The sequence below is a fragment of the Zophobas morio genome, unplaced genomic scaffold, assembly GCF_036711695.1.
Source record: "Zophobas morio isolate AGI-343-1 ecotype UQ-CSIRO unplaced genomic scaffold, CSIRO_AGI_Zmor_V1 ptg000013l, whole genome shotgun sequence".
Classification (NCBI taxonomy): domain Eukaryota; kingdom Metazoa; phylum Arthropoda; class Insecta; order Coleoptera; family Tenebrionidae; genus Zophobas; species Zophobas morio.
Window position 1 is genome coordinate 94,758 of NW_026972118.1, and position 10,738 is coordinate 105,495.

Consider the following 10,738-nt stretch of genomic DNA (forward strand, 5'->3'; position numbering starts at 1 on the left):
AATAACTGATCTATGAAAAAAATTTTACTTGAAGGTGCGCATAAATATTATTTGCTCATTTATAAGATTTATAAATTGTACTAAAAATAAGAAATAAATATGAAATATAAATATGTGCTTGAAATATTATAAAAAGTTATTAATAAAAATACAATCATAAATATTACTTAATTACTTTTTAAAATATTGAAGAAAAATAATTTTTTTTTCATTTATAAATACTTTAAAGTAAAAAAATGAAATTTATGACAAATTATGTTAAGAAAATCTAAATAAAAAGGAATTTTAAAAAGTTTATTTGAAAAATACAATTATATATTATATTTTTAATTTGATGAAAAAATTAATAAAAAAAGTAAAAATTATGAAATGGCCAAAAATATATTTTTTAAATCATTGTTAGAATAAGTTAAATAATAATAAAAAACTTACATAATTGGTTTTTTTAGCTTTAATACAATAATTTATGAAACTTTTAATACTATAATTTATTTTTTGTATAAAAAGTATTTCTCTATTTTCTTTGAACTTAGAGTATTTATAAGGGAAAAAGCTTTAATATTTTATTTAGAAAACTTTTATTAATTAAAACTTTTATAGATAATTTGTTGACACAACTTTAAATGTGCAAATTTTATAATATTAAAACTTTTCATGTATGACATAACTCTTCATAAATTATTATTTTTATATCAAACTCACAATATTTATAAAATAAAATAAATAATATTAAGAACTTTTGTTATATTTATTTTTTTGTTCAATAATTTTTTTATACTATTAATAGTACAAATTTTTTTATTAAAAAGTTTGTTTTTCATAGGTTACAGCTTATATAATACTAAACTTGTTATGTAAAAAATTTCCTGGTCTTATTATTTAATATTGCAATTAAAAATATTTATAAAAAAATAATATAACAAAAACTTTAATAATTTATTTTTATACTTTTATTACTTTTATTATTTTTTTAATTTTTAGTTTAACATAACTTTAGATATCAAAATTTAACATAAACCAAAAACTTTTAATAACATTTCTTCACTTTTTGCCTATAAAATTTTATTTCTTTTTTCATAATTGTAAGTATTATAACATTAAACTATTTTTTACCTTCACTTCTACATTTTCCTTATTTCTAGTTGTAAGATTTTTATTTTTATAAGTTTTCATTAATATTTATTAAATATAATATATATATTTCTTATTTATTATTATAAATTTTATTTCTTTTAATTATTATTGTACTATAACTATTAAAAAAATTATAACTAAATCAAAATATAATTATAAAATTTTTAATATTTTCTACTTTTCTTGCTTGTCTTCTTTATTTTGATTGTACACTAAATTTTGTATTTCTTCCTGAGAAATATTATTGAGCTCCCCAAGTTTTCCCCTTTCATTCAGCCTTTATTATAATAATAATATTAATAGAAATTATAATAATAAACAATAGAACAACAACCGATTTTTAAAATAATTATTTAACTTGCGAGTAATTAGAATTAAAGCAAAAAGTTGTCCGACTGGAGTTGGTCTACAGTTTTAAAAGTAAATAAAGTAATAAAAACAGAAGAATAACGTTATATTAAAACTTTTATTTATGTAAAAAGTTGCATAGAAAAAAGAAATGACTCGCCTACAAAAAATTTCTTTAATAAAAAATTGTATTAGCCAATAAAAAAGGCTTATTTGTGTGCTTAAGGCACGTGGTCTTCAGTCTTAAAAAATGCACTTCTCGCCGTGCAAGCGACTCCTTTTTAGCGGCGCTTAAGATGATTCGCTTAATTTAAGAAACTAGTCATTCTTATTGGATATGCCTTAAGGTATATGCTGCTACGGAACAAAAAAGTTTTTATATAAAAAAGTAAAAGTCACGTAAGCATTATATTAGAAAAAAACTTGACTTATTATCCACTAATAAAAAAGTTCAAAAGTACAAAAAAATTTATAAAAGTTTTATTAAGAAATGCTTCTTATAAAAAATTTCGTATATATGATAATAATAACTCAAAAAATATTAAAGTAAACTTTTATTTTTAATCAAGTTTTTCCTTAGTGCAAAACCACAACGGCTACTCCCATTTATATATTTGTTTAAAAAAAACCGCTAGAAAGAGCCAATACATTTTCGTTACGCTAAAATTATTCATTAAAAAATACATAAGCTAAAAAATATTAATCAAAGCAATGAAAACCATCTATCCCTTTAAAATATGAGCTAATAAGCTTTCATTATGCTATAATTATTCATTAGAATACATAAATACTATAAAAAATATAAATTTTTGTTAACAATAAAATTATACTAATGAAGTGGTAATTTTTTCTATAATTGAAGGAGAGAAAACAAAATTACATGGAAAAATATTATGTAATGCAGCGTTTATCCAATAGTCAGTGCTTTGACTTAATTACTTCTGTGATTGGCCAAAAAAAATAAATACAATACTTTTATTTTTAAAGAGCACTTCATGAAATGCAGTAAAAAATTATATTTTACAGTTTCAAAAAATAAGATTCATATTTTTCATTATTTAAAAAGAGAAGCTGTAATACTTTTTTTACAAATAAAAATACAGTTTAAGTTTACTACTTAAAAAAGTAAGTAATTATTTACAATAGTAAGTAAAAAATATATTGTAAAAGTTTATAAATAATAAGTAATAAAGGTAAAAGTTTTCTACATAAATAGAAAATATATTAAAAATATTGTATATAATAAAGTAACAGAAGTAAAAGTTTATTCATTATATTAATAAAATATTTATTATTATTTATTTTACTTAGTTAAACAGTCTAAATAAAGTTTTTATTTTGTATTATTTTTTATTTTTTAATAATACCTTCTGTTTATTTTTAAATAAAAAAAACTTTATAATATTTTTTCATATATTATGAAACTATACACAATAGGTATAAAAAACTTGCATACTTCGGCTTTATTACGTTTATTAATTTTTTAGATATTTCATTACTAATATATGTTATTAAAGGCCTCCTAGTATTTTTTTTTACTTTTTTAATTTTAAAAAAATTAAGTATATAATATATATATTATCCATAACTTTGTATACTAGTTGTTATTATAAATAAAACTTTGTAAACGAAAACATTAAAAGTGCAAAAAAAGTATAAATTTTTTTTATTGTGAATATTCTAATATAATATTCAGTAGGAGAGACAATAAATATACAAAAATTATAAATAACTTTTATTATTAAAATATTAAATATAGCTGAAGAAACTAATAATAATAGTAATAAAATTATTTATTAATAATAATAAAACTAACGGCAACGATTGTAGTTTTTGGCGGGCTAAAAAGTACTCAACAACAGCAAATAAAAAGGCGTCTCGAAGTTCGGTTGTACACAATACCGCGGTTGTTTGGTTGTTAGCTCGTTCAAGATCCTAAAAGAAAAAGAAGGGAAGCTATTGTCAAGTGGGTGGACCACAAAGCAGTTTACTGGAGAAGTATCAGGAAAAAAGAATTGAAGATATTGCACTAGAAGAGCCATACAAACATCCTCGGAAAACTAATTTCATACAAGTTAATGACTCAAGAAAAATTTATTATAACTATTAGTTGTAAAAATTAAAAAAGTTTTTAACACAAAAAATATTAATGATACTTATAAATATTTCTTTACTGCGAATATTTATTTTATTATTATAAAAAGAGAACGAAATTTTTTATTATTATTCTATCTGTAAGATTTATTAACAATATACATTTATAATGTAAACAATAAAAATCACGAAAAAAAATTGATTACCTCTACTGACTGCTTTAGATGGCTCACCAAAGAAGTTAAATAATAGAAGAATGCAAAAAAATAGTATTCCACTAAATTTAGATAAACGCCTAAAACACGATCTTGGGAGATGGCATTAGTAAAACGCTGATGTGAAGTAGACGTAAACTTGGATGTGATTTTTTTTTGAAAAAAAGAAGGAAGGGAGCTTATATTTCTAGACTTTAAATTGTATTATTAACAATAAATATATGTTTAAAAAAAATTAGGAAAATAAAACTTTAATTAGAAAGTTAATGTTTGGAGGCAATTTGCTTAAAGGAAATTCGTATGTGAGTTCAAAGGAAAGCTATTAAGGGAATTGTTTGACCATATTAAAAGTTTTTGTTAAAGTATAAATGACACTATTTATATATACCGGATATAATATGGAAAATAAGCCAAATAAAAGCCCATCACTGCCCAGTATGTTTAAAATTCTGTTAGTGCCATCTTGAGTGAGAAAACTGTTTGATATACTTCAGTTGACTTTGTTATAGAGAATTTAACAATTCACTAGTAAATTTAACCAAAAACGTTCACTAGCGCTAAAAATGTAGTCCACAAAAAGGGGGAAGTTATTTAGAAAATCGTTAGGAGAGTAATTCCGTAGAAGGATGAGTTGAAGTTCATCCTCCCACTTGCTAATTCTATTTCAGCCGCAAGTTGCACATAAATAATAAACTTCTTTTTAAAAAAAAAATTACACTTACTCGATGGTAAACTGATCAACCTGCTTATATACATTCGGCATTTCTAATTATAAATAAATAAAAGAGTGAGTTTGCGAAGCACAATTAACGCGACACAGTAAAGTTTAATAGCAAGCCAAACTTAAGTTCTCGAAAAGGGTTTGCATTTTATCCCTCATAACTATTTTTTAAAAGTGAGCGCTAGCAAGAAATTCAAATAAATAATTTTCTGTTCAAGTATTATATTTTATGCTAAAGTCCAAGTACTGAGAATTAAATTGTTATAATGAAAAAATACTTTTTCCAGTTCACAACGCTTTCTTTTAGTGGACTATCAGCAAACTGACACACCTTACTACAAACTATACGAGTCTACTGTTCCCTTCTTCAGAGACATTTTGACCTTGATTTACACTGCAGTTGTGCTTTGATATTTAAAATTACTATAAATTCGTAATTTTGGAAAATACAAACTATCCTTTGTTAATAAACCCCTTATTTTAGAAAACGAGTTTTTTGTACTTTATGTCTCTGTTCGTATAAAAAGAAAAGCTTCAACTAAACCAATTTTCGTCTCAATAAAATATGAGTTATAAATCATTCTCAACTTTGAAGTCTTTTCTTTTTTCAAGGCTATTAAAAACTATTTTTTTGAAATACTGCCCACACGTAAGTATTATTATTCCTTTTTACTTTGATAAGATTGTTTAGGTTCCTGGCTTTAATACATAGATTATATAACGTTTCAGCGAAACCCTAAAGAAAATATAGTAGGCTTAATCTATGGATTCTTGGGGCCAGTAGTATGAGCAAAAGGAAGTACTAGCATCTTCCTACCCAAGTGGGTGCTTTGCGCTCAAAATCATAACTAAAAAGTTTGTTCCGTGAAGAAGAAAGAAAAAATTAATATGTGGAAACTACTAGAAAAAAAAATACAGTTAATTAAAGAAATTACATTTTCTATTAATTAAAGTTCTGCTTACCAAAAATATTATAAAAATACTAAAAGATGTTCTTTGCCCAAACCTGCGGGAGAAACTCAACTAAGGTTGTACTAATAACTATTTGAAGGAGCTTATCCATTCTTTACTTCGCTGATGGAGGCATTAAGTTGTCCTGCGAAATATGTTTTAAAAATACTATCGGAAATGAACTGCCTGAAATGTAATAAGCAATTTTATTACTAAAAAAATGCACGTGCACTCTAATTGTTAGAATTTTCACGTATTTACAATTTGGTAACATTCGAGGGCATGCACATGTTTCAATATAAATTTGGCTCGCACACTCGCTGCAGTTTTTCCCTTTCTGTGTTATGCATTCGGTTTGGTTCTCTTGGGAATCCATAATAATCAAATAAACTTACAGGGCCTTTTAGTACTTCGACTTTCTTATATTATATCACTTTATTGCCTATAATATGCTTTATATTATATAAATTATATTACTTTACCGCCTATAATATACCAGTTGTCGAAGATTTTATGAATCAACACTACGCCAAAAAAGTGGATACCCACTTTACGAGGGACAGCAAACCATATTAAGGTCTCATGAAGGGAGTGCAGTGGTGAAAAGCACTTCAACATGTCTGATCTGAGAAGTCAAATCTCTAGGAACTTTTTAGTACTGCGGCGGGTGGCTAACCACGTGTTCTCTATGGGAAATGGAATACGGGCACCTATTCGCGCTTAAATAATGACTAACCGGTCTGCGCTCGACTTATCGAGCATCCGCAAAAGTCATTAATGGATATATATATATATCCAGGCCTAACAATAACGAGATTCTAACTTGGGGGTAGTGGGCAGGTGTTTTACAAGAGTACTAATTGGAAGGCTTCATTATAATTTAAGTGACCTCCAAAGCCTTATTCTGAGCTTATCATAAAGCAACGTGGGTTAACTTACCGAAAACTTAATCATTGTTCACTATTTACTATTAGAGACTTTAAAATGAATATCTTTTATTTGCTCAGATAATTAAATGGTTAAAACTTTTTCTATTACACCAAACTGCGCATGTAGAAAATCTGAGGGATTAATCAACTTGCTTAACTCTAACTAAAAGATAGCAGCAGCTTTGAAGTGTACTTCCGTAATTATAATTGTCCTAAAGCGGTTTTAAAAACTTATGCCCATGCACACGAAATACTACTACAAAAGTTTCTGATATAAATTAATATTGAAAGTTGCGATACTGTGTAAGATTACCGGCGTGACAAATGAAACGTTAACACACTCTATTCCTAAAGTCATTACTCGCATTACAAACTTATTCATGCTTATATTCTTTATATAATTCCAACTAGCACATAGCAAAAGGAATTCATATCCATGTGTAGGTTTAATGAATTTTTGCTCGAATAGTCCTCTCTGTTTATGCAGTTGGCTGACATTAAACCAATTCTCACGGAAGAGGGGAGTTATGACATATTCTTCAAAGATGATCCCGTAGGGGAGGACCCCATATATAAGAACGAGATACTAAAAAAATCAGCTACCGGTATAAGGATAGTAACAAGTGGCCATAATAAAAATATCAAATCAAGGATACAAGTATTTTTTGACAGTACAAAACCCGGTTTTTGTTATTCAAACGGTACAGGCCGTGTTTGGAAAGAAATCATTAGTCAATAATTATGAGCAAGCTGGAAGAGCTATTCAAACGCACTTAAAAATAAGAATAAAAGAATTTAAGAATATGCTAACAGGTTGGACCACCTCGCTGAGGTGCAGGAAAATGCACTCTTTAAAAGTTGGCCCCCACCTTCCAGAGTTTACGGACGTACTCAAAATAATCGCCTTAATATATAGAACCGGTGAGGATTCAAATATTACACAATCTCTCTTGAACAATATTATACAAATAAGCGTGAAAAAATAGACTATGAATACGCGCTAAATCCACTATTACACGCTGAAAATAGACACACTCTGCGCGGCGACCATCTAATAAAAAGGGAACTTTGGGAATACACTAGCAACCAACCTAACAATAAAAAGCCCACTTAACACTAACTTCTACAGGTGCAAAGGTAATCATGATCTCCAACATTGCAAACACAAAGCATCACAACGTGCATATTACCTGAAAATAGAGCACATAAAACAGCATACAAATGCTATAGATGCCATGAAATGCACAATTACCAGTACTGCAAGCACCAAAATTCACAGTGCACCTATTGCCGTAAATTAAGGCATCTTGTACGGGCCTGCAAAAATAAAAGAAGGGAGGCCAACTTTAACAACACGTGTGAAAGCATACTTCAAAACAATTGCCCTAAAGAAACTAAGGAAACGCTGAAGACTGAGAACCACATTCACCCCGCAACTCAACAATATTCGAATTGATGAGGCTAATCGTTCCCTCTCAATGTTAATCGGCACAACCGCCTATCCGCATATCATCAGAGATAAAGAGTTATTAAGTGAAATTAAGGACAAGTACAATATAATAAGTACAATAAAAGGAGAAAATTGCACAAGAAAGTCGGAAAGATTAATTACATTAGATACTGGAAAGGCTCTTTATGACAAATTAGTTGAACATAATATCTCCGTTGCGAACTAGATGAAAGCGAATATACAACCACTTTAATAACCGAATGGTAACAACTAACGGAGACACCATTAGAGGGATGAAAAATGACCTTTACGTGGTCGAAACATCAAACAATAATTCCTCACTTAAGACAAACTCTAAACATTGCGATGTAAAGAATAACAGTGCGATTCCTCCTGAACACTACCTGTACGGTCATGCAAATTACTGAGAGTTGAAACACGTAATACCCAACTTCAGACCATTTAATAACAAAGAATGCGAAATATGTGTTTCTACAAAACTAAAAAAGAAGAAATAGAAACAATCACAACGAGGCTCAAAACCAAAGAGACCTGGGCGGAATACATACTTGGGCGCCCTACAATGGGACAAGAAATCCATATTAGGCAACAAAAAATGTGGCAATCATAACAGATGCCAAATCCAAGAAAATATACAAATTTACGAGCACCAAAGAGCAAAATAGGCATCAAAAAAATAATCGATTTATTCACTGCGCACAAGAGGTATAACTTGAATTAGACATCTCAACAACAAGCAAAAGTCAGCGCTTATTGAAGAGATAAGAGTCGATAACGGCACAGAGTTTCATCAACGCCTTAACCAAATTGGCAAGCAACAAGACTAGAACATCCTCAAACAAGCAATGCAGGAGTCTTTACTGGGATGAAGCAATGAAAAATTTAGTTTTTAAAACAAACAGCTTTCCCCACAAAGGTGAAAACCTAACTCCCAACCAAATATTTGGAATCAAAGAGAGACATAATGTAAACACTATAATCCCCGTGGATGAAAGGTTTTAGTCCATAATCCAGAACACAACCAAATCCCAAGAACCGTATAATTACAGGTATTATGTTCTCCATACCTACCTTTAGCACAGAAGATGAAAAAATATAGAGCCTGAACCTAAAGACAAAAAAGATTATTAAAAAAATCAAGGAACATAGTATTCTTTGAACATATATACCCTCTATAATACAGCAGAGACGATACTATGAAAGAACAAGAACCAAAACTAGAAACACATAATGGCACTTGCGTTATCAATTAAATCAGCCTGCAACGCAGAAACAAACTAGGAAAAGAAGGCAGCTATGAGGTGGAACAACGAGAAAAGAACAAAGAATATAAATCAAACAACAAATACTATGACCCCAAATAAAATACAAAATGATGGGGAGGAAGACAGTAAACGGCAAATTAAAAGCAAATTAGTCGCAGCAGACAAGTAACCCATGCACAAAAACCAACAGCAAAAACAACCACCATTGTTAGTAGACACTTCACTGCTCCATCGCAGATGTTTAAAGGGATAAGAGCGAAAAAAGAAGCTAGGAATTTATTTGGATGACTGTCTTATCATTGGCAACGACAGACACATCATGATAAGCTTAAAAAAGACTATGAAGTAGTAACTACTAATTGCGTTGAAAGGAGTTTAGGCGTTGGCATTGAACAGAAAAACGGAGGAATCTCTATTAATCAAAAAAACCTAACCTTAAAATAATGCGAAAGCTACGAAACAACATTGCTGATATTAAAATAAAGATATTCCCGCAAAGTTCAATTAAACTGGAATCTCCATTAACAAACCACACAAGTAGAGAATATGCTAGCTTAATCGGGAGCTCACGCTACATAGCAGTTAACATCCGTCCGGATATAATGATTTTTAACTTCGCAATCAGGCAGATTTCTACATAATAATGACGCACTACATCTCAAATTAGCCCGGCGTGTACTCGCCTACCTGCCAACCCAACGGACTACTCCTTAATATACAAAAAGGAAATAATAAGGACAACCCTCTTAGAAATAAGATGTTATTCGGATTCTTCATGGGCTAATAGCTACGATAAACGTCCTACCGTGGGGGATTCTCATTGCGGTGAATTATAACTTAGTTTCATGGAATCCAATGTCGACAGTGCAAAATACACAGATCGAGGTGCGAATCTGAATACGTAGCATTGAGCAAGAGCATTAAAGCTGTTAAAGCATTAGTAAACTTATAAAGGAAATATATCCTCAATAGAAAACAAATATTTCCATTTTCACCGACAACGAATTAGCGTGCAACATAGTTAAAGGCGGTGCTCCTAACAAGAGGACTCGTGGATATAACCACCACTACGCTAAAGAACAACTGAAAAACTCAAACTGTAAGGTTTATGTACCCCGTCCTCTAACAACATCGCAGATATAAGACTAAAAAGTAGTCTCATCGGAAACAACCAACGCATCCTTAGAAAACTACTGATCACTAACTATAAACAACCACATAACGTTTAGGTATGATAAAACAAAAATTTAAGCCCATACGAAACACAGAAACAAATATAAAATTAAAAATTGCCAAATATAAATTGGCCATAGCAAGGCAGAGTATTGGATACGAAAAATTAATTTTGTAATTTTAAGTTTAAAAAATTACTAAAACAAGGAAACTCATTGGCCGACAAGTAACCAACTAGTAAAAGGCTTTTTTTTTTAGTATTTCTCCTTTTTTAACCTTATTAAAGGTATCTTTTTTTGGTTAATTTTTTTAGTATGAATTACAAGGTTTGTCGCTATCTTGCTAAGTTGTATTTCTTTTAATCAAGCTTCAGCCAATTTAAGCGTGTGTCTTCATAGTGATGAAATTTGCTTTATAGCTTTGGGAAATAGTTATAC

The 10,738-nt window shown here is 29.1% G+C and overlaps 2 long non-coding RNA genes across 2 annotated transcripts; both read right to left on the minus strand.

The window, feature by feature from the left end:
• Positions 1–1,339: 1,339 nt before the first annotated feature.
• Positions 1,340–3,544, minus strand: LOC135128517 (uncharacterized). Its single transcript, XR_010280425.1, has 4 exons — positions 3,474–3,544; positions 3,299–3,417; positions 1,469–1,540; positions 1,340–1,411 (listed from the first exon to the last, which is right to left on the minus strand). It is a non-coding gene; the product is annotated as an uncharacterized LOC135128517 (long non-coding RNA).
• A 647-nt stretch (positions 3,545–4,191) lies between these two features.
• On the minus strand, positions 4,192–4,568 carry LOC135128521 (uncharacterized). The gene is made up of 3 exons (XR_010280428.1): positions 4,514–4,568; positions 4,331–4,450; positions 4,192–4,267 (listed from the first exon to the last, which is right to left on the minus strand). It is a non-coding gene; the product is annotated as an uncharacterized LOC135128521 (long non-coding RNA).
• Between the last annotated feature and the right edge of the window lie 6,170 nt (positions 4,569–10,738).